Here is a 27,970-nt window from a genome sequence, read left to right as displayed (position 1 = left end):
CTAGTTTTATCTTTTCTTCCTTATAGGTTTGTCTGGGCTCAGGAGTGTGCTTTTTTTAATCTTCTAGGCCCTTACCAATCCAACCAAGTAGACCATGAAGATTAGCCATCATTTATATAATAGTCGTAGACAGTAAGACCCAATTATTTTTTTAAATATTTGTTTATTTATTTTATGTATATGAGTATACTTATATACTGTAGCTGTCTTCAGACACACCAGAAGAGGGCATCAGATCCCATTACAGATAGCTGTGAGCCACTATGTCGTTGCTGGGAATTGAACTCAGGACCTCAGGAAGAGCAGTCAGTGCTCTTAACCGCTGAGCCATCTTTCCAGGGAGACCTAATTATTTTTAAGGTGTCAATTCTTTCCAAATAAATTCAGCAGAGTCTGGATCAAAATCACAATAGGCATTTTTGTAGGAATTAGCAAGCAGCATTGAAAATTCACATGGAAACACAATGGATTCATAGTAGGGAAAACACAATTCTGAAAAAAGAATATTTGACTACAAAACTTTATATCAATAAAATATTTTTGAGGACATAAGGATAGGCTCTTTATATAAAAAATATAAATGTATCATTAATGTCAGATTTGACTTTGAGAAAAGTGCCAAAGTAATTTGAGGGAGGGGAAGACTTTTCAGCAAGGACACAGGAAGTTGGAATGATTATGGAGACATGAGACTTATGTCACAGCTTTAGAAAGTTTAACTTAAGAGGATTATATACATAAATGCAGAGCTCCAAACTAAAAGACACTCTTCTTTGCAGTTTTAAACAATGGTTTCTGAAATAGGATACAAGGAGTGGGGAACAAATGTAACGAACTTATCCTTCCCAAAATTTGACTTCCTTTGGAGAAAGAAAATAAGGCAAGATGCAAATCAGGAGAAAATATTCACAATATGTACGCTTGAGAATAGTCCTTGAAATATGTATCAAGCATATACCACACAATGAGAGGAAAGTCACACCATTTTAAACGGGCAAGTTTTTTTAAAACTTCCACAAAAGATGTACTAAAGTCCACTGGGGCCTGAAACAATGGGCCAGATGTAGTGACAATGCCTATACTCCCAGTGCTTGGCAGATTGAGACAGCAGGTTTGCAAGTTTGGGGTCAGCCTGGGCTATGCTGGGAGACCCTGTCTGGAAAAAAACGAAAAGAGTAAAATGATATGACATTACTATGCTTGAGGTAACTGTAAATTAAAGTCACAATGAGATACTTCCACTTTTGTACCTAGTAGAGTGGTTAAGATAAGAAAGACTGAGACTGTGGAATGTTAGGAAGGGTCTGGACAGACAGAGATATGGGTACTTTGTAGTGCAATGTAACACACACTAGCATTTTCTTACGAAGTTAAACATATGCTTAACATCTGACTCAGTAATTACACACCTACACATTCAGCCGCCTCCCCCTCCCCACACCAAAAACAAGATATCTACAGAAGGACCTACACATAAATGTTCATACTGGATTTATTCATGGTAGCCCCAAATTGGAAGCAAGCAAATGTCTAACACCTGGTAAACGGAGAAACAGATTATAATACATTCATACAATAGAATATTGCAGAGCAACGGGAGGAAGCAACAACCCGAACAATCACAGCAACATTCTGGGAGAGGAAGAAGCCAGGCAGAAAGTAAGCACACTCTTCAGGATTATGTTCATATAAAATTCTACCAAAGCAAATCCAACCCATTGTGACAGAGAGTAAATCAGTGGTGACCTCTGCTGGGGTGGGCGGGGCAAGGATTGCCTAGGCAGAGCTACTGTAGCCCCACTGTTTGGGGGCTGGAGTTTCTAATCTGTTTCTTAATAGTGATAGATCCACACGTGCAGATATGTTTCAAAGATCATTGCTCAGTCAAACACAATATATGCAGATTTTAAGTCATTAAAAACAAAGACAAGAAAGGCCAGGTGTGGGGCTCATACCCTTAATTCCAGCACTCAAGGAGGCAGAGGCAGCTGTATCTCTGTAGGCTCAAGGCCAGCCTAGTCTACATAGTGAGCTGGAATCCAACCAAGACTAAAAGTGGGACACTGGCTCAAAAGGAGGAGGAGGAGGGGGGGGGGCAGAGGGAAAAGGACCTTTGGCATGAGGGAACTTGTGAACAAGGCAAAACAAGGAAACAGTACAAGAAAGTTGAAGACAAGAAGTCAAAATGGAGAGTCACGCACCATGCCATGATTCACTAGCTATCATGGCATACCACAACTTCCCTTAACCTCAGCTGCCTTCCTGCAAGTTCAAGATAATGAGTCACTCTCACTGTGTTGACATGGAAACTGAGTCCTTGAAAGATTGAAGTTTTTTTGTTTTGTTTTGTTTTGTTTTGTTTTGTTTTTTCAGTTTCTTTCAGTGGCTTCCAAACTCTTTCTCTGTATTCGAACCATCTTTTGCAGGACAACTTGGAGAGGAGAGGTCTGCAAGAGCTCAGCCTGGAAGGGAGGAAAGCTGAAAAAGTAAGACTGGACACAGGGAGAAATGTATGGTAGTGTGGGCCAACTGTGTCACTACCATTGCTGAAGGGCTTGCTGAAAAGAATGGGGACCACTGGAGTCCTGTTTGGCACAGTGGCCAGGTCTTCCTGTCAGTGCCTTCATCGCTAAATATAGGCTTTCTATAAAGCACAGTCGTGGCTGGATGACCCCAAGCTGAGATTAATATCTGGTGGGCACTTCCATATAGTCAGATAACAAATCCTTCCTTGAAGAAGGATCTAGAAGACCCACCTCTATGCCTATCATGATACTAAACCTATAGGAAAAATACTCATTTTTCTCCCAACATACAAAGGTTTGCAATATGGAGACACAGAATTCCCCTCCTCCTTTTGCTTTTCCATACACTGTAGCAACTGCTGTCATGTCTCTCAGTAAGAGAGGTCCTTGCCATGAGAACGCCTACCTTTCGCTGAAATGATTTGTGCCAAGAGGAGGAAAAGGAATCCCCAAAGGAACACAATGACAAAGCCATCACCAATGTATTATGTACTGGTATGATCAAAGGCTCAATACATGTTATAACTCACTCAAAACTCACAATGAGCCACCATTGGAGTGGCTGCCATCTTTAAATCTCCACTTGACATCACAGTGCCAAAGGCTGGGAGCACTCTACCTTCTAGCCTAGGAATACACAGAACAGTAGTTTCAGAATGACCCAGTGTCTTAACCCCTCACACACTGTCGCTCTCTCTACATCAAAAAGACACTAAGGAGATTTCAGCGGCACACTATAAATGTGCTCCATCAAGTGCCACCTGGAGTGACACAGCTCCTTCTCAAACTAAAGCCACCCACCAAAGTCCTCAGGTTACTTCTATTCGAAACAAGAACCTTCTGACTACACACATATTTTTCCTCAGGAAATCTGTTCTGACCCACTTGGACTTGAACCAATCACCTTGCACATGGGAGTACTGTTTGGTAGCTTTACACTCAAAGAGGAAAAATCTTCCTAAAGGGTGACCAACAAGGACAGGAGTGTGAGTTTAACTTCTATGTAAGATGGTAGGGTTCAGGGTGCTGATCCCCTGCCTCCGTTATCCTAGATTGGTCTATAACATAATCTGACTCTTGGATGCTTAAAAATAGAGATAATTGCACACCCCACGCTGTGATGTGGGGCCGTGAAACTCAGTACTGAATTCAGTGGTGGGAGTGCTAATTTACATTAACTTAGTCATGCCCACCTCGTCAACTTAGATAACTGATGTTAGGTCCCTAGAGTCTCCCAGGAACCTACGTGTGCCTGTAAGCACAGTAGATGAGGAGTCGGGCCAGGATCTTGCTCCCAGTTTTCTGTCTGTGTAGTTCTGTTACTCTGGGATTTAATCCTGTTCTCCACATGCTTTGAGACTTGGATTGGGTAAATCCCCTTTCAGCTAATTCTGCAATGCTTAGAAATCCAATAAAGAGGAACAAAGAAGACTTCGACACAGTGACTAGGAGAGTTCATTGGAACAGTGTTCTCTAAAATGTTTTCTGGAGTCTGTGTCACTAACATAGAGCACAGTTCACTCTTCAGTCCCAGGAGCCTCCAAAGCAGTGTCCTCAATATTCCTCTGTTGAAATGGACGAGGAGGCAAACAAACACGGAGGGATCAACCCGTGGTGAGGAGGTTGCACAGTCTCAGGAAGAGCAGGGTCTAGTCAAGAACTGTGGCACTGCCATAACATCATCTTATCATTGTCCTTGGTGAACCCAGCAACTGTAATCCCTGGAGAAACAGAGATCAAAAAGAGAGGCGATAAAGAACCCAGGGAAAAAATATTGCTGATAAAAGTATCAAATCTCAAAAACAAAGCAGACTTGATTTGACTGTGTCTGTGCAGTGCATTTTGACTTTGTGGATGCCATTCCCTTAAGCCGGAAAGCAAGTATTGAGAGTGGCTACATTTACCTCAAGCAAAATTGAGAGAAACTAACAGAACCCTGAAATAGGCACTGAACACTCACTGTTTGCAAAACTTACAGAGGAGACTGACTTGCCTAGAGTTAGAACGTCACACAGCTGCAGAGCTGTTACAAGAACCTGGGTCTGTGCTCATCTATTTCTCAAAAACAAACCAAACTAAACAAACAAAACCACAAAGGCTCTTCAATGGAGCAAGCATCATGGGAGCCTGAAGATGTTAATTCTAGAGAGGCAGGGGAGTCATCCAACTGTTAGAACAGAGAGGATAAAACAATCTGACTTATGCTTCAAGATGGTCCTTATCACTGTTCCATGAATACGGATTGTGGGAAGGTAGAGAAAGGGGGAATGTGGTTAAGATCTCATTATAATAAGCCAGGTAAAAGTGATAGTGGCTTGGGTAGGGTGACAGCAGTGGTGATAAGAAGTCATGCACTTGGTTTAATTTGAAGGTAGAAATAAATGAACTGGGTGAAGGAAGAAAAAAAAATAAGTGAAGGATACCTCCAAGGCCCCACCTGACCCCAGCTTCCAAGTATTCACCATTCACAGAACAAGGAAAGCTCCCTGAGAGTTTAATTTGGCAAAGGTGATCTAATCACATTGGTGTGTCTGAAAGACAACTGTGGTTGCAGTGTAAGAAAGAGGTTATAGATGGATGGGGTGAATAACAAGTTTCAGTTAAAGGCTATGCAGGAATAGTTAAAAACTTGTCCAGAAATAGTCCATTAATAGGTCACTTATTTTTACAGTTTCATTTAGAGATGAGAGATAGATAGATAGATAGATAGATAGATAGATAGATAGATAGATAGATAGATGATATGCTGGTAGACAGATAGATGATAGACAGACAGACAAACAGATAATAGATGTTAGGTGAATAAATAGACAATAGAGAGTGGTTGGATACATAATAGGTGCTATATACATAGAGAGATAATAGATCATTATAAAAACAAAATCCACTAAACCTGTGATTTGGGGAAATTGCTTAAGATACAGAATAGCATGGTCACTTAAATTTAATGTAAGAAATATATTCAGTGGGACAATTGGTAGTTCGAAGGGTGGAAAGTTTTGGTGATGATAATCAAATATCAAACTGTGGAGAAAATATACTATCTATTTGATGAATCTCATTTTTTTTAATGTAAGACCATTTGAATAGTACACCATTTGGGTTTCATTCCCAGTTCACAAACTGCATTATCCCCACCCTGTCCTGAGAAATTTCCTTGACTTGAACTGCAGTCAGGTTTGTTCAGTAGGACTCAGATATTGGCAGTGGTAAAATGGACCAGAAGAGGACCCATCTGACACTGTCATCTGGAATGTGGATGTGGGACAAACGTAGCAAGGCAGCACTGACACGTGACGAAGAGGATCATCTGTCAGCTCAGGTGCTAAGGGCGTCACTAGCTTCTTTGTGGCCAAATGAGGTAGAAGCAGACCTCAGGGATGAAAAGGAAAAAGCACAGAGAGATGCTGACACAAGAGACAAAGGTCTAACAGCCAGTCAGGGCCTAGGCTGGCCTACTTTCTGAAGTCTGGTGCCAATTATATGGTGGGTGCTTAAAGAAATGTGTGGGTGGCAATAATTTACCATTGAATATTCAATCAACTTACCTTGTTTCAGTTGGCTTACCTTGTGTTAAAGGGTCGTACCTAATAGTGATTTCTGTGCCTAAGAAGCAGAGGTAGATGCTTTCTTTTTCTTCATGCTCACATACAGACATGGAGCTCCAGATCTGCATTCATTTTTTTTTTTTTCAAAGCAAAGAAAGTTCTAAGTTACTGTGTTTGGGCCCAGGGGATTCAGGATGCTTTATACTATTGTAAAGAAGAGTGAATGTAATGGATGAGTATGCCACCATCACTTGGGAGAAGAATTAGTAAACATCAAAGCAATAATTCCATTGGGGAGGAGCTGTGCTGTGGGAAGTACAATTTGAAGTTTCAAAAGTCCATGCCATTTCCTAAACCTATTTACCAATCTACCTAGCTATTTATCTTTCTATCTCTCTCACACAAACACACATACACAAACATGCATGCGCACACATACACACACACACACACACACACGCGTACATACCTATGCACGCATGCATGCATGCACACATGTACCAAAAGATAAGATGGGAGCAGTAGTGGAAAATCTCGCATATTGACTTATCAGCCTCTGGCCTCCACATCAGGCTTAAGATGCAAACTCTCCACTTCTGCCCCGTGCCTTTCCTCTGGCATCTTGGACTCTCACCCTCTGAAGTTGCAAGCCCCACATTCAACTCTCTTTTAGACATTGCCTTGGTCATGCTGTTTTATCACAGCAAGTGATAAAAAAGTAACTAAGTATCCATAAGTAACTAAGACAACTAGTCATGAGGTTTCTAAATTTGAAAATCAGAATCCTTCACGTACATTTGCTTGAATTCCTGGGTTGCATGATGGCATGGGAAGTTTATCATGTGAAGTCTATTCTCAGACAAGAAGTGATTTAACATAATTTCAAATGTTTTTGCTTAAAAAATTTTAAGCGGGCTGGGGAGATGACTAGGTTGGTAAAGTATGTGCTACGTAGGCACAAGGACACACTTTCAACCCCAGTACCCCCATAAAAGCCAGGAGTGGTTATGGATATCTGTAACCCTAGAGCTGGGGTCAGAGACAAAGTGATCCTCAGAGCTTATCAGCCAACTAGACCAGTGAGTTCTGGGTTCAGTGAGAGACTTTACACCAAAAGATAAGGTGAGAGCGGTAGAGGAATTTACCTTTTATCACCTCTGGCCTCCGCATGAACTCATGCTAGTGCATACAAGTGTGCATATACCCTGCACACCATTGCATCCACAAAAACGAATCACATAACTACACTTCCCCATGTCATCCTCAACCTCACCCCCAACTCCCTCAACCACGAAAATGTCTTCTGTTTCCCCCCAACAGATACCAGAAAGGAAGGGAAGCCATGGCTGACAGAATCATGACAGGCCTCCCCAGAGACTACAAAACTGCCACAGGTTGTGTCATATTTTCCTACTACATGTGAAACTCACTATGTTTTGTTTGTTTACCGAGGTGAAAAATGAAAATGAAAGAGAATTGGTGAACCATGGTATTTGATTGACAGAATTCAACATATCTTGCAGAAGTTTAATTTTTCTTTCCATTTTATAAAATAAACTGCTTGAGAAATGCCAGCCTTGTAAAAGTAAAATGTGCTTATTTACATAAATTAAGCTTGTGGAGAAATCTATTATCTGGAGTTGGAACATTGCCGTGAGTAGTACTCGGGTTGGAATGAAAAAACAGGAAAGTTGGAACTTTCATGATAGGATGGGTCTGGGATGCTCTGAGACTTAGGGGTAGTTGATACTGAGCTTTACTATGCTTTGCTTGGTAACTTTTGTAAAGCTGTTAAGACTAGAGAGAGATGGCCCAGAAGTTAAGAGCACTTGGATAATGTTCCAGAGGACCCAGGTTTGGTTCCCGGAACCCACAGCTCACAACCATCTGTAACTTCAGTTGCTGGTACTCCAACTTCTTCTTCTGGATCCTGAGGGCACTAGGAATGCATGTGGTCCACATACATACATACATACATACATACATACATGCGTACATGCAAACCAAAACTAAGATACACACAAAATAAAAATAAAATGAAGTAAATTTAGAGGGAAAAAAAAGACTCATTGCTAATGTTTCTGTTCTGAATTACAAAACAGGCAGGGCTGAATATCAATGATGCTCCATTCCAAGATGGCTCTATCCAACTGAGCTTTTCCCATTTTGCCCTGGGTGGAGCTTCCAGCAGAGAAATGCTCTAATATAGCCTTGTAGAGGCTACAAGGTAGAACTAGATCTTACATGTGCTTTACCCACAGAGAATTGATCCAATACCTTATATCCATTTTGTTTAATTTTTATAATTACCATGGCTTAAATGTGAAATTTTAAATATAAAATTTGGATTTGAAACTTCTCATGGAAAACATAGAAGAAACCTATAGTCTCAAAATCTATAGTCTCAAAAGACATTTCTGGGCCGCATGTGAACATAGCCAGATAGGACTGAAGCAGAAACTTCAATTAGTGAGAGCTTCAACCCACGAATCACCAGGCTCTATTTCACCCACTAAAATCATTGCTATTGTACTTATGTGACTCCTCCAGGAGCCAGAGAATGTAACCATACCTTAGGGCAGGACAGTTGCTACTTTCTCAAACATGCAAAACCATGTGATATTCCAATGATCCAGATTTTTCCTGTTCTTCAAGCTCAGGTAGATATTTGTGTCTTTATGAAACGTATTTCCAGTTTTTAAAGTTAGCTTCAGATGCATTTTTAATGCTATGGCTACCAAAGGACATACTCATGGCACACTAGCCTGGGTTCTTTCTCTAGCCAATGAAAGAAGATACATCCAAAAGCCTATAGCACCCGAGGAGAACTTCCGTGGTCACAGGTGTGGATGGCAGTCATGATGCTCCAGGGGTAAAATTAGTTTGATGATCAACAGCAACATCCACACTGTCCATGTGGAGGATCTGAGCTAGGACTAAGAAGGCAGTGGAGGTTCAGACGGGACACCCCTCTCCTCTCTATTAGGAGCAATAAACCTTTGGCATTGCTGACCAATGAGAGGAGCATGTGTTCCATTTTGATACTGATTTTCCCAGAAAGGGCACACAACACTGTTAATGCCCTGGTAAGTTTGGGGTCAGGTCTCATCAGACTGACTAGGGCACCATCGTGGTATCATCTGTGGTTGTTGCATACCTTTCAGTTCTGTGAAGGTCCAGATGGAGTGGAGTGGTTTGGTTTGGTTACATTTGGAGAACATGCATTCTGTTGAGATGCCTGTCGATCTATCAATTCAGCTTTTATACAACAAAAACAATCAGAGACAATAGTTTATAAGTTGCTATCCTTGTATCCCAGTAAAACTACATTTACGAAATTAGATAGTAAGTCCCACTTGGCCTACACTCTATACTTTGTCTACTCCTGGCCTAATCTTGGTATCAGAACAGCTCTGATTCTGAGAAAAAGACATCTGAAGATTCCGAGCCTCCCTTTCTTCCTCAGGAAAGGGTGTACAACCACCACCTTAACTAACTTACATGGATGCTAAGTCCATGCCAAGGATGAAATTATGCAACTTACTGACCAGTGTGTTGTAAAGTGCCAAATGGTATATAACTGTTTAATGATTAACACCAAAAGTTGGAGTTCGAGCTAAAAATGCTGGCCTCCTGCCAAGCCATCATCATCGTTTCTCTTCCTTCTATTCCTGCATTCAAATATCTTCCTACTCAGCTCCTACTCTGGAACCCTCCTTGACATATGTGCACACACCTGTATGTGAACATGCAGCATGGCACAGCAGAGCACAGCACAGCACACACAGCACACACAGCACAGCACTGCAGGGCACAACAGAGCTGCACATAAATTCTACATCCCTGGGACTTTATTTTTCCTGGATCTTACTGGGACCTAAGGCCCCTTTTTTCATTTCCCCTAGGCTTGATTCTTACAAGCTACCTCTCCACTGCCCTTCTCCAGATTATCCCACTAATGGCAGAATAAATATCATTGCTGATGCAATTTTGTATCTAAAAGGAGTCATGTGCAGACAAATGGCTTATCCCAATATGTCCTTGGGCCAGTCTCATTAGAGAAGCCTAAAGGTTTGAGTGTGCCATTCTTTTCCAAGTATATTAGATTACTTCCGAGAAACTCACTTAAGAGTCCCAAAGAGCAACTAGGCTCTTGCAAACCAGGAGAAATTTGAGCAAAGGGAGTGCTGTGTGAAGTGACTTCCAAATGAGCAACTTGTATAGGATTGTATTTACAAAGCAAGAACCACAGAAGGTGTAGAAAACCAGATTTGGTTGGAAGAACGAGGTAGGTCACACCTTCAGATCACTCCTTCATCAGAGGAGCCAAGTCCTTCACCTAAAAAATTGTGCTTCTCTCTTTTGTAGTACTATTTTCAATCAGAAACATAAAGGGGTTTTCCTACTATATTCTACACTGTGCAAGATCAGAGAGATCTTGTCTACTGTGTATTTCAGTCATTATTTCTGGGCCTGAGTTAGAGTAATTGTGGAACAAAAAATATCTGTTAAATGAAAAGTACTCATTATAGGTACAAAATAATTTTAATTAATTTTTATACTCCATATTTTATTCCTATCCCCATCCATCCACCAACTGCTCTACATCCCATACCCCCTCCCCACCCTCATGTCTCCAGGAAGATAACCCCACCTCCCACTCTACCTGACCTCTAAACAACCTGGGGCCTCCAGTCTCTTGAGGGTTAGGTACATTATCTCTGAATGAACAGAAACCCAGCAGTACTCTACTGGATGTGTACTGGGAGCCTCATATCAGCTGGTGTATGCTACCTGTTTGGTGGTCCAGTGTTTGAGAGATCTCGGGCATCCAGATTAATTGAGACTGCTGGTCCTTCTACAGGATCACCCTTTTCTTCAGCTTCTTTCAGCCTTCCCTAATTCAACAACAGGGGTAGGCTGCTTCTGTCCATTGGTTGGGCGCAACTATCTGTCTCTGCCTCTTTCATCTGCTTGTTGGGTCTTCCAGAGTGCAGTCATGATCGGTCCCTTTATGTGAGTGCTCCATAGTCTCAGTAATAGTGTCAGGCCTTGGAAACTCCCCTTGAGCTGAATCCCTCTTTGGGTCTGTCTCTGGACCTTCTTCTCCTCAGGCTCCTCTCCATTTCCATCCCTGTAATTCTTTCAGACAGGAACAAGTATTATAATCTAACAAGTATGAATATATACCCTAAAGGTTTAAGTCCTATAATAAAAATAATATTTAAATATCTTCGCCTACATTTTAAGAGACTTTCTCATCTTGATCAGGAAGAAAGGAAATATGTTTTTACTTATCCCACAGACATATTGCTCACTTAGACGGGAAGTAGACAATGACCACAAGTTGAGCTCCTTAATATCAAAGTCATTTCTACTTTGTTATTACCTCTCCCATTTGGCTAAAAATCTTATTCTTCTAGACACACTATTTGGATTCAGTGTTACAAATATTAGTATGGTTACACATAGAAAAATAAACCAGATTTTCAAAGAATTTAATGTATAAAGGGGAAAATGCACTAGACTGAAAATCAGTACATACAAAATATATCATGTTGCAAGAGAAAACATAAGGATAAAATTAAAATTTAAAAGATGGAAGCTACTAGAGGTTCTGCTTGGATTAATTTTATCCTTTAATAAAATAAGTCTTCAGATGTTTCTAAATATTTGAAGAACTGTTGCAAATAATAGTATTCTGAGATCTGATCCTGAGCTTGAAGCTAAAAAGGAGTTGATGTGTTGCCCCTCACATCCCTTAAATGACTAAAGAGGAAATCTTTCTCTAAGGTGAACAACAAAGAGAAACATTAATTTACTTGCTTATAAATTATCTAATTTCAAAGTAATATTTAAAGATTTATGTGTGTGTGTTTGCATGTATGTGTATGTATATATGAATGTATGTCACATGTGTGCAAGTGATCACATATAAGTTGTTGGATTCCCTGGAGCTAGATAGAGTTACAGGCAATGTCAACTGCCTGACCTGGGTGTTAAAAACATAGCTCAGGTCCTCTAGAACAGTAACAAGTATTCTTAATTGCTGAACAATGTCTCTAGCTCCATGACTTTTAATGAATGCTGTAGATAGATGTGTACACTGAACATACCAGGATTCTCTAATTAGGTATTTTGTTTTGTGTTTTAAACATTTAGTGTGTGTGTGTGTACTTTTGTCTATGTTATTTGAAATGGGTTTCTTAAAGTCAATGTAGTTCAATTTTACTTTTAAATTGGAGTGTTTAGACCATTTACATTTAATGTATTGTACTATTTTCCTATTTTGCCTTTTGTTTCTCCTATCTTCATTTGGATTACCTTTTGTAACTATTTTGGCTGCTTTTACAGCAAAGAGGAAAATGAGTATGCTTGCTTATGCATTGTCCAATTTTAAAGTTATGTTTAAAGATATATTTGTGTGTGTTCATGTGCATGCATATATCTGTGAGTATAAATATACACCACATGTATGCAAGTACCCACAGAAGGTATTGAATTCTCAGGAGGAAGAATTATACACAATAGTGAACATACTATGTATCTTCATAAATGGTATTTTTTGGTTGCTTGATTATAGTGCTGGAGGTGAACCCAGGGCCTTGTACATGATAGGCAAGTACTGTACCACTAAGCTACCACCAAAAGCCCTAATGTCAAATGTTTTATTTAGTTGATTTTTTTTGTAAATTTTCTGGGTTTTTATAAATTTGTATAAATTCATTTTATACAAATATGTTCATATATGTCTATAATATATATAAATATGATTAAATCATGTTTACCTCTATTTGTCCTTGAAATTTCAGAGAGGACAGAGCTCAACTGATAAAGTGTCTTACATGTATAAAGTCCAAGCTTCTAACCCCACCACAGAAGATATTCAGAAATTTCCAACTATGAATGTAGGTGATCTTATATCTCCTTTTAATATTTTCAGCCTCTGTTATTAGGTCCATGCATAAACATTTGTGGGATTTGTCTTCCTGATGAATTGACTCTATAAAAGAGTTTCTGTCTAGCTCTAGATAAAATTCTCATCCTGAGATTCACCTTTTCTAATAGTCACAAAACTATAATGGGAAATGAGAAAGAAGTCATTTACATTTATGAACATCCTGGCTTTTCCAGTTCTTATCCCTGCATATGTCCAAGTGTGCATCTAGCGTGATTTCCATTGACCTCAGATTCCTTTAACACTTTTTACTTTTTATTATTATTATCATCATCATCATCATCATCATTATCACTATTACTATTGCAGTGGAAATTATTTAAGGTGAATGCTTTCAGTTTGGATTTATTTGAAAATGCTTTACACTTTAACCTCATTTGTAAAAGATATTTTCACAGGGCATAAAATTTTGAGCTGACAGTTTTATTTTCAGCACTTAAAAAACGCTGTTCCGGTGACTTCTGGCTTTCATCGTTTCTAATGAGAAGAATACTTTCACATCTGTGTTCCTCAGCACATGGTATATCTTTTTTTCCCTAGCCACTTTAAATATATACTCCTTCTTACCAGAATTTGGCAACTTGATAATGATACTCTTGGTATCATATTGTTAATGTTTATAGAGTTTTACTCAGTGTTAGATTCTTGGGTCTTGTTGGGTTCTTGAAATGTTTGTACAGATGACATCCCTTAGATCGGAATAGTTTTGCAAGTTGGTCCATCAGTACATTTCTATCACTCCTTTGCACTGAGACTCTAGTTTTCCTGGGTCTTAGCTGCACGAACAATGTCCCCAAGTGACTGTAATCTTCTCAATGATTCTAGTTTCTCCCCCTTCTGGAATTTATCCTGAGTAATTTTGATTGCCAGGTCTTCAGAATCACTGGCCTTTTGAGCTCTATTGCTGACATTTTAGGCAGTGCGATTTCTCGTTGGCTGCCGCAACTTCCAATTCTAAAAGTTTTATTTGGCTCTTATTCTATTCTATCTCCATGTTTACATTAAATTTATATTTTCTCTTAAATCCATGAGCATACCAAGCATATCTAAAGCAGATGCATTAGTATTCTTGAATCACTGGCTCCTCCTTATGCTCCCTTTGAGTGTGAACGTCTATTTTCTCTTTCTTCGAGTGTATAAAAATTACTATTTTTATTCCATACTGAACATTGTAGATGTTACATTGCTGAACATGTGATGTCATTATATTAGTTTAAGTGATTTTGGACCTTGATCTACATTTAATTTTTTGTGTGTGAGTCACTTTCTGATTTAGGGAACTTGCTTCTATTGTTCAGAGTAGAGCTTTAAGAGTCATTGTTCTAAGGTGGTTCCAAACACATTTCTATGTCATAGCCGCTCTTGAGTTACTCTGAACTGTTGCATGTACTCAATAAGGCATCATTACTCCGGCTCTGGTTAACAACTTCCATCCCTGTGTAAACTTAAGAACTTATTTGACTTGACACACTTTTTTTTTAATTAGGTATTTTCTTCATTTACATTTCCAATGCTATCCCAAAAGTCCCCCATGCCCTCCCCACCCCCACTCCCCTACCCACTCACTCCTACTTCTTGGCCCTGGTGTTCCCCTATACCGAGGCATATAAAGTTGATGCATCTTATTGTATTGTAACAAAACATATAGGCTAGATAACGTGACAAAGGACAAGTATATATTTTGTTCAAACTTTTCAAGGCTCAAAGGCATGAGACTAGTATCAGTTCAGCTATAGGAAGGGCTTCATTGAGGATGACACCACAATCATGTCACAAGTCAGGAAAACAAAGAACAGCTAAAGACGCACCTGAAGCCACACCTCAAGAGATCCAAACACTTCCCATGAAGCCTTGTATCAAGGTCTCCTCACCCAAGGAACAAGTCTCCAACACAGGAAACACTGAAGGTGACCTCAAGCACTGCATCCATTAGGATTGCTTATTCCTGAGACATTCTTCCTACCCAGCCTCACAGAATTTTATTCTATGTATTTGCAAGTCTTTATTCAGCCAAGACTCAAGCATATCTCTGTACACATACACATTGTCTGTGGTCTTTCTCCATAGTTTCCTTCTCTCTGTCACCCAGCTCTACCATCCAACTGTCTCTGACCCATCAGCTTTCCAATAATAACAAGAGACTTATATGATTTATGAAAGCTTAAGCCTTATAATTTAGGCTTGTTCCCACCTAGCCTGTATAACTTAATAACTCATCCTAATCTACTTTTGCCACATGGCTCCTTATCTCTTATCCAGTCAGTCCCCACACCTGTCCCTTCCACCTCCTCATTCAGCAGGAACATCCTTGATTCCCTCCCAGAGTTTGTGTCTCTGCCTGGACATCCATCCTTTTCTCTCCTGCTCTTTTATAGGCCACCATCTGTTTATTCAACCAATCAAAAGAGAATGGAGAAGATGGTTTACAAAATTTGGTGCAGGTAGCGAGCAATTAGAATTACAATGCCAAGGTCCGGACAGGACTCAGCTCTCAGCTGACTCAGAAATCAACCTTTGAATAATACAAAGACAACCTTTCCACCGTGCACAGGAAGATTATCCCAACACAGCTCGGTGAATCCTCACTGCAGGTTTCTCCAGGCTCCTTAACTAAGCAATATATGGAGAATATATGTGCCGCACAGATGGAGAACTGGGGGCAGGTGGAGTCGCCATCTGCACAGCTCATAGGTCTAGCGTATGCGGCTTGCTTCATCTGTAGGCTTACTCATTTGACTTGCTCTCTCCCAGAAATCTGGTGCGTCTAGAGCATGGTGTGTCTAGAGGTTTCCTTCTCCTAGGTAGTTCTGTTTCATGTGTGGAGATAGAAAACTGGCTTTAAATACTCCAGCTTGTTTTCTAATGTCTACTGTGGGAGGGTGATTAATTATGGAGGGACTCTCACAGTCAAAAGCAGAGGCCTTAAAACTCTTAAATGAATTTTATTATCAAATGGAAAGAAGATTAATTCGACAAAGTGGACTAATTTCAAGGTGAACTGGTTCCCTATTCATTGTCATAACAAGTTACAACAACCTTAAGGGCTTACACAACATAAATATGCTAATGCTTCCAAAGATGGGGCTCAGGGGGATGGCTCAGTGTAGAAAGGCACCTGCCACCAAGCCCAACAACTTGGCTTTAATTCCTAGCACCCATACGGCAGGAGAGAACCAACTCCTCTCCCTATATGAACTGTGGCTCAGCTCCTTTTAAAATGTTGTAACAAAATTGTAACCAAAAAAAAAAAAAATGGGGTGGGGGACTGGAGAGATGGCAGTAGGCGTTAAGCATGGGTGTTGTTTTATGAGAGACTTTATGCTCTCTAGAATACTTCAAGGGCAGCTGGCAAGTGTCTCTAACTGCAGCTATCGAGGATCTTATATGCTATTCTGGTCTCCAAGGGCTTCTGTACATATGCACACTTACATACATACGTGTACACACACACACACACACACACACTTCTAAATGGGAGTTCTATAGATCAGAAGGCGAAATCCCACCAACAGAGCAGCAGGCCCTCGCACATTCTGCCCTGGAGGCTCTACTGTAAGAGAAGTTGTTGTTCCTTTGCCTGTCACCACTTCCAGCAGCTCCTGCCTCTCATCTTCAAAGCCAGTCAGTCACACTGAACCCCCTTCTGACTCTTTTTCCATCACCACATCTGCCTCTGCTCTTCTCCACTCTCTTCCACTTTGTGAAGGACTCAGTGATTGCACAAGGCATGATCAGCCCTGCTCTAACTTCAACTGACTAGCAACTCTAATTCCACCTGCACTATAAGGTCTGTTGGCCATGCAACTCTACCTTATCCACAGTTCTTGGAAATGGCACAGTCAAGAGCTGTGTGCCAGTCACGTGGGACAAATAAACAATTCACCACCACACCCTTGAATTTTCATACTGGACTTGACTTCAGATCTAAATCTGAAATAACTCCTTAGGCAACTTTAAATCCCCACCGTTGAAAGCCTTAAGGATAACATTGGCAAGAGGCTGTCAAAACATAAAAATTAGCTTCCACTTACATTTCTGAGAGCTAGAATATAGATGGGAAGGAAAATTTAAAATTCACATATGTTTTTATGTAGTCACAAGTTATAGCTCTATAAATAGCTACAGATATAGAAAGTATTACTATAGTTCATCTCACACACGGTAACGGAAGGCTTCACCCTGAAGCTATTGCCCAGAGGAATACACGCCCCTTCCTCCAAGGCATAGAATCATTTTGGTTTATATTTGGTTATACTATTCCTTTTTCATGTGGGTCCACATTAAGTGTCCTGCCCTTAAATGTTATCATCCCAGCTGTGGGGTGTAGCCTGACACCAATGTTACATGGTCATCTCAAGGCATTATAGGTAGTAGAAGTGAGTAAAGCTACTCTCCTGTTGAATATTAAAATGTGGGGGGAGAAGCCTTCCTTTATATGTTGCACTATGAAACAGTTCAAGTGAATCGTAAGTCATCTTGTGTGGGGAGACATTGGCACAGACTCTCAGTCAAATGTCAGAGTGCTTGCTCATTTTTCTCTGGTTTATCGCCTCCTCTTGTTTTGCAACATCTTCAGTGTGCTCCCCTATAGCTGGGTATTTTCTTCCCAAGCCATCCAAACATTTCAGAAAAGGTAGACCTCAAAGATTTTACTCCCTTGTAGCCACTATTCCTTGGTTGGGGGGTAGGGAGGGGAAGGATGTTTATAAATACTTATGAATTGAAGAAATAGCCACCAAGTCAACAAATGCTACTCATGTTCCTGAAATGGTATGTCCTCCAGAAAACACATATCTTTCTGAAGTCTTTCTTTTATGAAAAAAGCCCTTTCAGATGGTGTGTGATATGGCTCATGGCAAACATTAACAGAGATTATGGGTGTAAGTAACTGCAAGCAGAAAGAGTCTCTATGACTTCCATGAGTCAGCAGATTCTCCAAAAGGCTCTCCAGTCATTTGTCACACTCCACACTGATGATGTTACCACCCTGTCATTTTGATGCCACAATGACAAAGCCACCCAAGCTCAATCTTGGGAGGTGCCATTTTCACAGGAGAATGACTTTAATAAGATGTGCATTCAGTTTGTGCCAATAATTTTGATTAACACCTTCCCTTTTATCCTGGAGTTGTTTGCTTTTGTGGTTTCTGTCTTTTCTCTGCTTTGTCACCTCCATTTGAAATCTTTGCTTAAACTTCATTTGATTGGGCCTCTTTCTGTAAACCATGCTGGCCACTGTCACTTGAGGATTTATATGCAATTTGTGTGCCTATGGATGTTAAACAAACCATGCATAACTAAACACTTACTTTGCTCCCTTATAAGGCAAAATTCATGTAGAAATTCTGAACTTCAGATTCTCTGGAGTCCACGCACGGTCCTTTAAATTTTGATCAGTTTTACACAGCAACCCAGAATTCTCATATGGATTATAAAAACAGGAAAATTTTCCAAGACAGGATCATCATTCTTCAGTAAACTAGAATGTATTTGCGCATGTACTAACCAGTGTTTCCCTGACCCAAGGCCTCATGTTCGTCTCTGCCTCTCTTGCTGATTAAATGGAAAAGCTCTGGTGTTTTGGGACCGGAATGATAAGGCTCTTGTCAGCTTTTGTGCGAGCCTCTAAGTTTAATGTCCAGCAATGAACACAATGGCAACAATGAAAACCAAACCAAACAAAACAAAATGTCTGAATGGAAAAAGCCCTAGGAAAAAGTCCCATGGCAAGGTCCAGCAGCGTTAATGGCATTACTATTCTGCGTGCATTACAAAAGGAGGGCAAACAACCACTATTTACTAACTACCAAGTACGTATGACATGATACCTGCTATGGAGAAGCTTTCTAGAAGAAAAAGCAGCGGTGGGAACAGCCCAGGGCCGAAAGCTACACACAGATAAGGGCAGTTTCTCTGCTGGACAGGCAGTGAAATCACTTCTGGCCTAGGAGCCATAAACCCAGCCACAGCATGGGAAGACGCACGCGCATGCGGGGACAAAGCCAGGGCAGGAGACGAAGTCACTGTGGCGGAGGAATATGAGCGCAGCAGTGTGCACAGGACAAAACTCTGAAGCTAGAGGGCACTGCCATGGAGGTAAGGATTCAGAAGATGCAGTTCTCCACATCTCAATTTCCCCATCAGCAGCTGGGATCGTAAATGCCTCTCACAAGGCCACTCTGAGAAACAGCCATATTAAAGGACTATATGAGTTAGTGTGAAACTCATAAATGTTTAACATAGAGCAAATGGCTTGTAAGACATGATTCACCCTAAGGAAATTGGTTATGGTGGTATTAAAATGAGAAAATATCGAGACAGAAGGCCAAGGCAGGGCTGGTTACAGGAACCATCCCTGAGCCTGCTGACTATACTGAGATGGACCAGTTTCAGCTGCAGCACTGAAGAGATACACAGGCAATGACAAAAGCACAAAACCAGCTTTTATTAAAAACTCAAATCCATTGTTTTGATAGCATCTGCTTGACTCAGTGCATCAACAAATTATTCAAAAACAAAAAGACATACATGAACAAATAAGGAAGGGACCCAGATATAGATATAGATATGGAGAAAGAAACACTAGATTACATTACAATTTTGTACTACTTAATGTATTTTTCAGTCTATAGATAGATCTATCTATATGCTTTACAAATTGGAGTGTATTCAGGAAAAGACCAATTACTTAAATTTAATTTTGGACTGTGGTAAGAAAAACTACTTAAGAGAAACACAGCAAGTAACAACTTTTGTTTCCTTTTCTTTGTTCTATAGCTGAGGGGCAGAGAGAAGGGGTGGGCCTATCATGTTGTCAAGGGAAGCAGAACAGACAGTCAGATGGACTCCTTTTGGACAACTCTGCCCTTTGAGAGCCTGACCCACTGCTGTTGAAAGGGAATTTTTCTCAAAATAAATGCATTTTCTCAATGCTTTTGCAATTCTTCTCTGAAGCACGCTGCCCTACGGCACAAAGCTCCTTTCCCCTTTTTGGATCTTGCCAAGTTCACCCTCTGGAGCCAACAGATTGTTTACCAGACATGGCATCAGGGACCAAGAAATCCCAAAAGCTCATGGTCTCATACACATTAAGATTAGTTAATGCTAGCTTTCAGCTTGGTCTGAACTCCCAAACTTTCACCACTGTAAGAAAAGAGCAGATTCGTCGTGAGCTTCCCTAACAACAGTGTTCCCGAGGAAAAGCAGAACTCTCTCTGTGTATGGCCTTCCTCTTAAGTCACTCATCTTAGTTGAATTAGGTTAAGGTACATCAGTGAGGTTAGCAGGTGCCTGATTTGGAGGGTTCAAAGACTCTTGAAATGTTTCCTTAGGCTTTTTCTCCCATATTCTCCATCTGTGGGTATTGGGTTTTCAGAAATTAGCACTTATCAGATTTACTTTGGGAACTTGTTAAAAAATATATATTTAGCTTATTGACTCTTTATTGTATTTCCCCACCTAGTGTCTAATTCTATAGATCTGATATACTAGTAAACTCCATATGTAGCTAGTGCTCAGTTCATATTTGTGTCACTGATGTAAGGACCACAATTTAAGAACCACTGTTTTGAAGGAAGGAAGGAAGGGAGGAAGGAAGGAAGGAAGGAAGGAAGGAAGGAAGGAAGGAAGGAAGGAAGGAAGGAAGGAAGGAAAGAAGGAAAGAAGGAAAGAAGGAAAGAAGGAAAGGAAAGAAGGAAAGAAGGAAAGGGAAAGGAAAGGAAAGAGAGAGGGGGGAGAAGGAAAGAAAGAAAGAAAGAAAGAAAGAAAGAAAGAAAGAAAGAAAGAAAGAAAGAAAGAAAGAAAGAAAAGAAAAGAAAAGAAAAGAAAAGAAAAGAAAAGAAAGAAAGACAGAGAGAGAGAGAGGAGGGAGGGAGGAGGGAGAGAGGGAGGGAGGGAGGGAGGGAGGGAGGGAGGGAGGGAGGGAGGGAGGGAGGGAGGGAAAGAAAGGCCACAGTTTTGGTCTTTACACGGGGCCAAGGATAATGCCTGTTGTCCCCAAAGAAGTTGGCAAAATGCATAAGTCATACTTTTTGGGTAAAGTACTCTGAATCCTTACCCAGTGATGAGGAAAAACCAGGTCTAGACTGGGCCTGTTCCAGCACCACCTAACACTATGAAGATCAAAAACCACAAGAAATAAACTATTTCCAAGTGACTATTCTGTAACAACATTTAAAGATATTTACAGAAACACCAAAATATCTGATATCCAGTAATATAAATTTTATAATGTCTAGAATCTAAACAAACAAACAAACAAACAGGTTTATAGGGAATCCAGAAACTATAACCTACAATTAAAAGAAGAAAAATTAACCTAAGTGAACCTATGACTGACATAGATGTAAAGATTAGCAGACAAGGACATTAAAGCAAGTATCCTTACCGTATCCTAACTATATTCAATATTGGCAACCGTGGAATTAAAGAAATAATGATATTTTTTAATGCTTATGATGAGCTTACAGAGATTAAAAATTTACAGAGATGAAAAATGGTTTGGGGAGAATGAATGATGCATTGAGCATTGTAGGAAAGACTGATGAATTTGAAGACCCCAGAATAGAAACCACCCAAAATAAAACGCAAAAGAAAAGAAATTCGGTATCCACCAATGATCTGTGGGACTTCAGCAGCCTAAGTAATGCATGAACAACTGGAGTGTCCAGAGGAAAGAAACAGTCACTGAAAAGACTCATTACACACAGCATAAGAAAGGTAAGAGGGCAGCAAGCCTTCATGGGGGGAAAAACACAAACAAGAAAATAACACAAGGAATTCTTAACTGTACTTGAAGTTGGTAACTCAGAAGTCTAAGCTCAAAGAAGCAAAGACTTTCCCAGATTTGCAAAAGCTAAGAAATTCATTATCCCAAATATCCACACTAAAACAAATGTGGAAGGCAAAACGGGAAGGGTGCCAGGTAAAAATATGGAGTACTGCAGTGGAAAGCGATCCCCTGCTCACTTATAAAACAACTCCCAGAAGTTTACAGCCTACCACCCAGCTTCCTCAGGATAACTGGGGATTCCCCAGATGAGCCTCTTTCCTCCAAGAGTCACACCAGAGCAGACAGAAAGGAAAGAAACCAGAAGTCCGGGAAGACTCGTGGGTATCGAGAGGTTAGCAACTTTACGATTATCCTGACTACCCCAACCAGGGCTACTTGATAAAGGATAGTACAAAGTTTTTAAGCTTGAATTGGCTTTTAAGGAGCTGTCACTTTCTGAACACACAATCTATTGCCAAGAAATAGAAAAGTGCAGTATGAACACTGGAAAGGCCAGCTGAGGAAACAGTAAGTACTGGCTCATTTAATCACCATAGCAAATCATGCCCACTTACTAGAAGAAGAAACTAGATCCGGAGGAAGTGACTTGTCCTAAATTAAACAGCTGCAAAGTTGTAGGCCTGGGCTCATCACCAGGGCATCTGTTCATGGACTCACTGTTCTTAATGTCATATTGCAGTCACAGATCTGGAAAAGAGGAGGAAAAACATTTTTGTAAGTCGGAAGATCAGCTAAGAAGGTTCAACATCTAAATAATAAGAACCCAAAATAGAAAGAAACACAGAGACAAGGAGAAAAATCTTTTAAAACTCAGCTGAGAAAGCGATAAGGTGAGATGATACAGCATATCACCACCCCAAATTCTAAATGTCCGACCTGGATGCTACAGTCCTGAACTCTTCACTGGATATGAATGTAAAACAAAGAGATTTCTAGATATCAAATGTTTTAAGAGACTTCACTCCCCACATATTCTTTCTCAGGAAATCATGCATAGATACATTTTAGCTAAAGATAGATAGATAGATAGATAGATAGATAGATAGATAGATAGATAGATAGATAGATAGATAGATAGATTCATACATACATACATATATACATACACATATACATAGGTAGAGACATAGATACATAGGTGGTAGATAGGTGGGTAGATGATAAGTAGGAAGATAGATATATAGAAAGATAGATAATAGATAGGTAGGTAGGTAGGTAGATAGATAGATAGATAGATAGATAGATAGATAGATAGATAGATAGATAGATAGATAGATAGATAGATAAGATACTGGCAACCATGGCTCCTATACAAGAAAGGGAATTAAGAAGAGAGCTGTCTGGAGCAGAGGAGTAACAGGTGGGCACAGCAACCAGGGCAGCCTGGAGCTCAACAGCAGGCTGCAGGACAATTCCTGCAGGAGAAGCCGAAGGTTGACTTGAGTGGATGAATTTAAAAGAACGAGTGATAGTATACTATCACTCATAAATGAGGAAGGGAAGAAACCCATCCAGACCTGGGGATGTAGCTTAGCAGCAGAGTGCTTAAGTAACATGGGTGGGATCCTAAGTTCGAACCCTGGGGGTTCAGGTGCACACATATGTGCATGCATGCAAGTGCTCATACACACCCCCATTTACTTTAGGGAAAGCAAACATTGTAGAGTAAGAGAAATGGAATCATGGGTGGGGAACATTACTGTAACAAAATCAAGCAATTGGCAATGACTTAACACAAAATTATAATCTCGAATATGAAAAGCTGTTTCTGCCTGCTAGTTTATGGGTTTCTAACATACACACCTCTGCAAGGCAAACCCACTGGGCACACACTAGGCACTCAAGTCAATGAATGGATCCAGGGAGGAAAGAGATATAAACACAGGCAAGGCGAAGGAGCTGAGAAAAGCTACAATCTCTTCAGTAGAGGTGAATAATAATGGCTGAGACTAAAAACAAAATCAAGAAGTAGAAAGACCATTATGCTACTTCAAAACAAAGGCAATGGCCTTTAAAAAGTAACAGGGGTTGCCATTAGCGAGGAGGAAGTGATGGAACAGAGAGACACCAAGAGACTGCGGCTTTTTATTGTAACTGTAGAGGTTGCTGCCCTGTTGTTGCTGTTGTTGTTAAAGACAATAACTTAGAAAGTATTAACATTGTAAATTGAGAAAAGTAATTATCAGCCACCCACCAAGTCAGTTGGTAACTAACAGACTGACCTGGCCTCCCAAGCCAGAACAAAACAAAAACGGCCTTGTCTCTAACATTCCAAAGTCGTCTCTCACTGCATAGAGGTATCTAGGGAAATGACTCCGTGGGTAGAGTGCTTGTCATGTAAGCAGAAGGACCTGGGTTTGATCCCCAGCAGTGGTGTGCATAAAAGCTGGCATGTATCTATAACCCCAGAGCTGGATGGAGCAGGGACACAGTCAGGCAGGTACCTAGAACTTACAGCCAGCCAGGCCCCACAATTGAATGGGCTTCAGGCTATGAGACCCTGCTTCAAAAACCTCAAAAACCTCAAAAAAAAAAAAAAAGGAGACTATGAATTCATGTCCTCATATGTGAAAATGTGAATTACTTAGGTTTTGGAATACTGTGCCTAGGATTCTTGACAGGGGCAGAATATGAGGTGGGAAGCTTTCAGTGGTAGGGTGGGGGTAGAATTAAGGTCAAAGTGGTCAATATGATACAAACTCATGGTGATTAGAAGTCCTTCAGTGTCTCCAATTTATGAAGAATATATATATGTGTGTGTGTGTATATATATGTATGTATATGTATATATATATATACATATATATATACACCTGCGTATACACATACACACACACATACACACACACACACATATATATATTCACATATATATACACACACACATATATACATACATGAGACAAAGAGGTAAGAGGAAAAGGGAAGACCAGTCCCATAGTACAGTTGCTAACATTCTAGAAAAAAAAAATATACCCCAAAATGCTCATTTGATCTCTCTATGGAATATAAACACATGAAGAGATAAAACCACACAGGTGAATCATTCTTAGTTTGATCCTTACCCTAAAGGAAGAATATAAGCTGGGAGCCAAGGGTGGGAGCAGAGATGGAGTCTCAGGTAACTGAGACGGCTCTGATTTAAAAGCTTAAGAATCTAAACTTAATTCTGCCTCTAATTCAGTGAATAATCAGAGTACTGCCTCAGTTTTCTAACCTGCAAATCAGGGCCATAAAACCTGTGTCATTGCCTCATAAAGTGGCTGAGCAAAGATGCTCTCAGTCCAATGGACAGCCGGGACTACAGATTCTATTTCAGTATATTCAGCGAATGGTTAAGTGGGATCAGGGAGCAAGTCATGGAGAAAAGGCCAAAAATGCATTAAAGTCCTCTTGTAGGAAGCACCCTGAGGAGGCAATGAACAAAGATAGGAGAGTGGGGTGCTATCAAGTGTCAAAGCTTAAAGAAAAGCATCAAAGAAGGAACTGATCTGAGGGTCCCCTGCAGATGTTGGGCCTTCTGAGGAGAAGCCCCTGGCTTCCTGGTAGTATATCTATAGAATAAGGAATACAAGAAGGCTGCTTCTTCAAATACTAAAACAACCACAGACTGGACCAAGAAACCATGGCTTTTTGAAAAGGACTTCCACCATGAAGCAGTGTTGGGAGCTGGAGCTGCTGACTGAACAGGACACAGACTAGTAGAAGTCCTGGATTTCTTCTGCCTTACAAACTTCCTCGAATTGCCTCTCATGCCACAGCTAAGCAGGGGGACACATAGAGAAGAGGCATAGAAAAGGGACAGACGTCAGGATCTTCTAAACAGGTTCAATGCCCATGGGAGACAACGTGCCAGCAAGCCACCTGAGTGTTTTTTACAAACCTTGTGAAATAAAACATCTCTCGAGGGCTAGCGAGATGATGGCTCTCAGCAGGTAGTGGTGTTTGCCTACCAAGTCTAACGATCTGAGTTTGAGTGGATACCCAGGACTCACATGGAAAGACATGCAGGTTGTCCTCAGACTCACATGGTGGCACATGACCACTCTTACAACACTATGTACAATTTAAAAAAAAAAAATAAATAACACATCTTCTTGATATAACAACTGCAGGGCCTGTTTTCAAGCACTGAAGAAAACAAATGTATCCTCGCCATCGAGCTCTGCAGCTAGGGATTGTGGCCCAATGTCAATGATTTGTGACCAGAGGTAATATCTCTGAGTTTAGAATTAAGCATTCAGTCCTGGTTGAGCAAGAGGCCTCTTAAGACCTCAGCTTCCTGCTGAGGTGAATCCACACTGACCCGGCTTTCCCAGAAGGCTGCTGGGTTTCTTCTCACCTTGTGCAATGATTCAGTACCAGAATAGAACTCACAGAGGCTGGAGAGGTGGCTAAGAGGACTGGCTCCTCCTCCGGATGCCTGGACTTAAACCTCTGTATCCGCATGGTGACTTACGACTCTTTGAAACTCCATTCACAGGGACTCTGACACCCTCTTCTTGCCTCCATGGTCACTGTACACATGTGGTGTAGAAATACACGCAGATACACCACCAATACACAGATCTGGAAAAAAAAAAAAAAACTTTTTTTTTTTTTTTAAGTCTTGAGGTTAAAATTCAAAATCAGGGGCCAGTGACATAACCTTGGAAAGTAAAGATGCTTGCCTAAAACTGATGGCTGTCATTTCATCTCTGGGATCCACATGACAGAGGGAGAGAAGTGATTCCCACAAATTGTCCTCTGACTTCCATGCAGGCACTATGGCACATGCACACCCAAAACCAGACGATTGATAGATGATAAGATAGATAGATAGATAGATAGATAGATAGATAGATGGATGGATGGATGGATGGATGGATGGATGGATGGATGGATGGATGGATGGATGGATAGATAGATAGATAGATAGATAGATAGATAGATAGATAGATAGATAGATAGATGATACATAAATGAGAGGGAGAGAGAGACAGAGACAGAGACAGAGACAGAGAGAGAGAATATTAAAAAGAATGACACTCACACTACACCCTGCTACTCTCAGCCCTGGCAGTCTCGATGGCTAGTTCTTATCTCATGGGGACTCTCCGACTCAGAGCTCCACAATGTCTCCACCCAGCTCACTAAGTTCCCACTGGCGAGTCGATACCATGCCAGCCCCATGCTTCAGAATCCTCCACGGCCTTTGTCCGCCATTGAAACCAGAGACACTAGTAGTTACACCTTGTCTTCGTCGTCGTAGTCCTCGTCGTCGTCGTCGTCGTCGTCGTCGTTGTAGTCTAGTTGTCGTCATCGTCGTAGTCCCGTCCCCTGTCCCCCGTCCCCGTCCCCTCCAAAAGGACCCTCGCTCTCCCGCTTCCTCTTTTCCCCATCCAACCGGAAGTCCCTCCTACTCACCCAGTGATTGGCTCCTTTATTCATTAGGGGATGGTTTACAAGAAGTCACCTGAGTACCTGACTTACTCCTCATCTGCAACCCATCCCAGGAGAGTAGAATTAGCATCAAAAATATAAACAGCATCAGGCCCTTCCACAACAGATAGAGAGATGCATAGGGATAGATAGATGGATGGATGATTGATTGATAGATATAATTTTAAAAACATGTTTTTAAAAGAAAATTCAAAATTACTAAGATATTAATCAAATGGGGTCAAAAATTGTTTCCAAATAAAGGCATTCTAGGACTCACATATAGCATACTGGTTAACCAAACTAGGTCAGAAGCAACCAGGCTCTGTGGGTGGGTGCCAGATGACATCACTGTGGATCGTCCAAGTCAAGACTACAATATAAGTGATACCCATCCATAGCTCTCACTTAGCAGGTACAAACAGACATTTTCTGCTCCAGGAGAATGACAAGAGCTATTTAAACCGTTATTCACTCATCCTCTCTGTCTCTTTATTCTCCTGAAATATGTGTACAACACCCATCAGAATGACCAAAAGAAAAAAGAAAATCCCAAGAACTGGGAAGACAAAGAAGAACACAGCAGTCAGTCCTGTAAATAGGTTGGTAACATCTATTCGCCAGACCCCTCACCCAGTGTCCCCACTTCTTCCCACGCATGTGCAGTATGGTTCTACTTATAATGTGTTTTTAACAGGGGAATATAAATATGTTGTTAATGTTCAGG

General features: G+C 40.7%; 1 long non-coding RNA gene across 1 annotated transcript; it reads right to left on the bottom strand.

Annotated features, from left to right (window-relative positions):
* Positions 1-248: 248 nt before the first annotated feature.
* Positions 249-27,102, bottom strand: LOC147005918 (uncharacterized). Its single transcript, XR_015046536.1, has 8 exons — positions 27,055-27,102; positions 26,165-26,391; positions 22,377-22,509; positions 10,868-11,215; positions 8,646-9,331; positions 6,093-6,277; positions 3,719-4,246; positions 249-2,462 (listed from the first exon to the last, which is right to left on the bottom strand). It is a non-coding gene; the product is annotated as an uncharacterized LOC147005918 (long non-coding RNA).
* Between the last annotated feature and the right edge of the window lie 868 nt (positions 27,103-27,970).

This window comes from Mus caroli, unplaced genomic scaffold (genome assembly GCF_978045245.1).
Source record: "Mus caroli unplaced genomic scaffold, Mus_caroli_1 scaffold_2, whole genome shotgun sequence".
NCBI lineage: Eukaryota > Metazoa > Chordata > Mammalia > Rodentia > Muridae > Mus > Mus caroli.
This window is presented reverse-complemented; position numbering and strand designations above follow the sequence as displayed.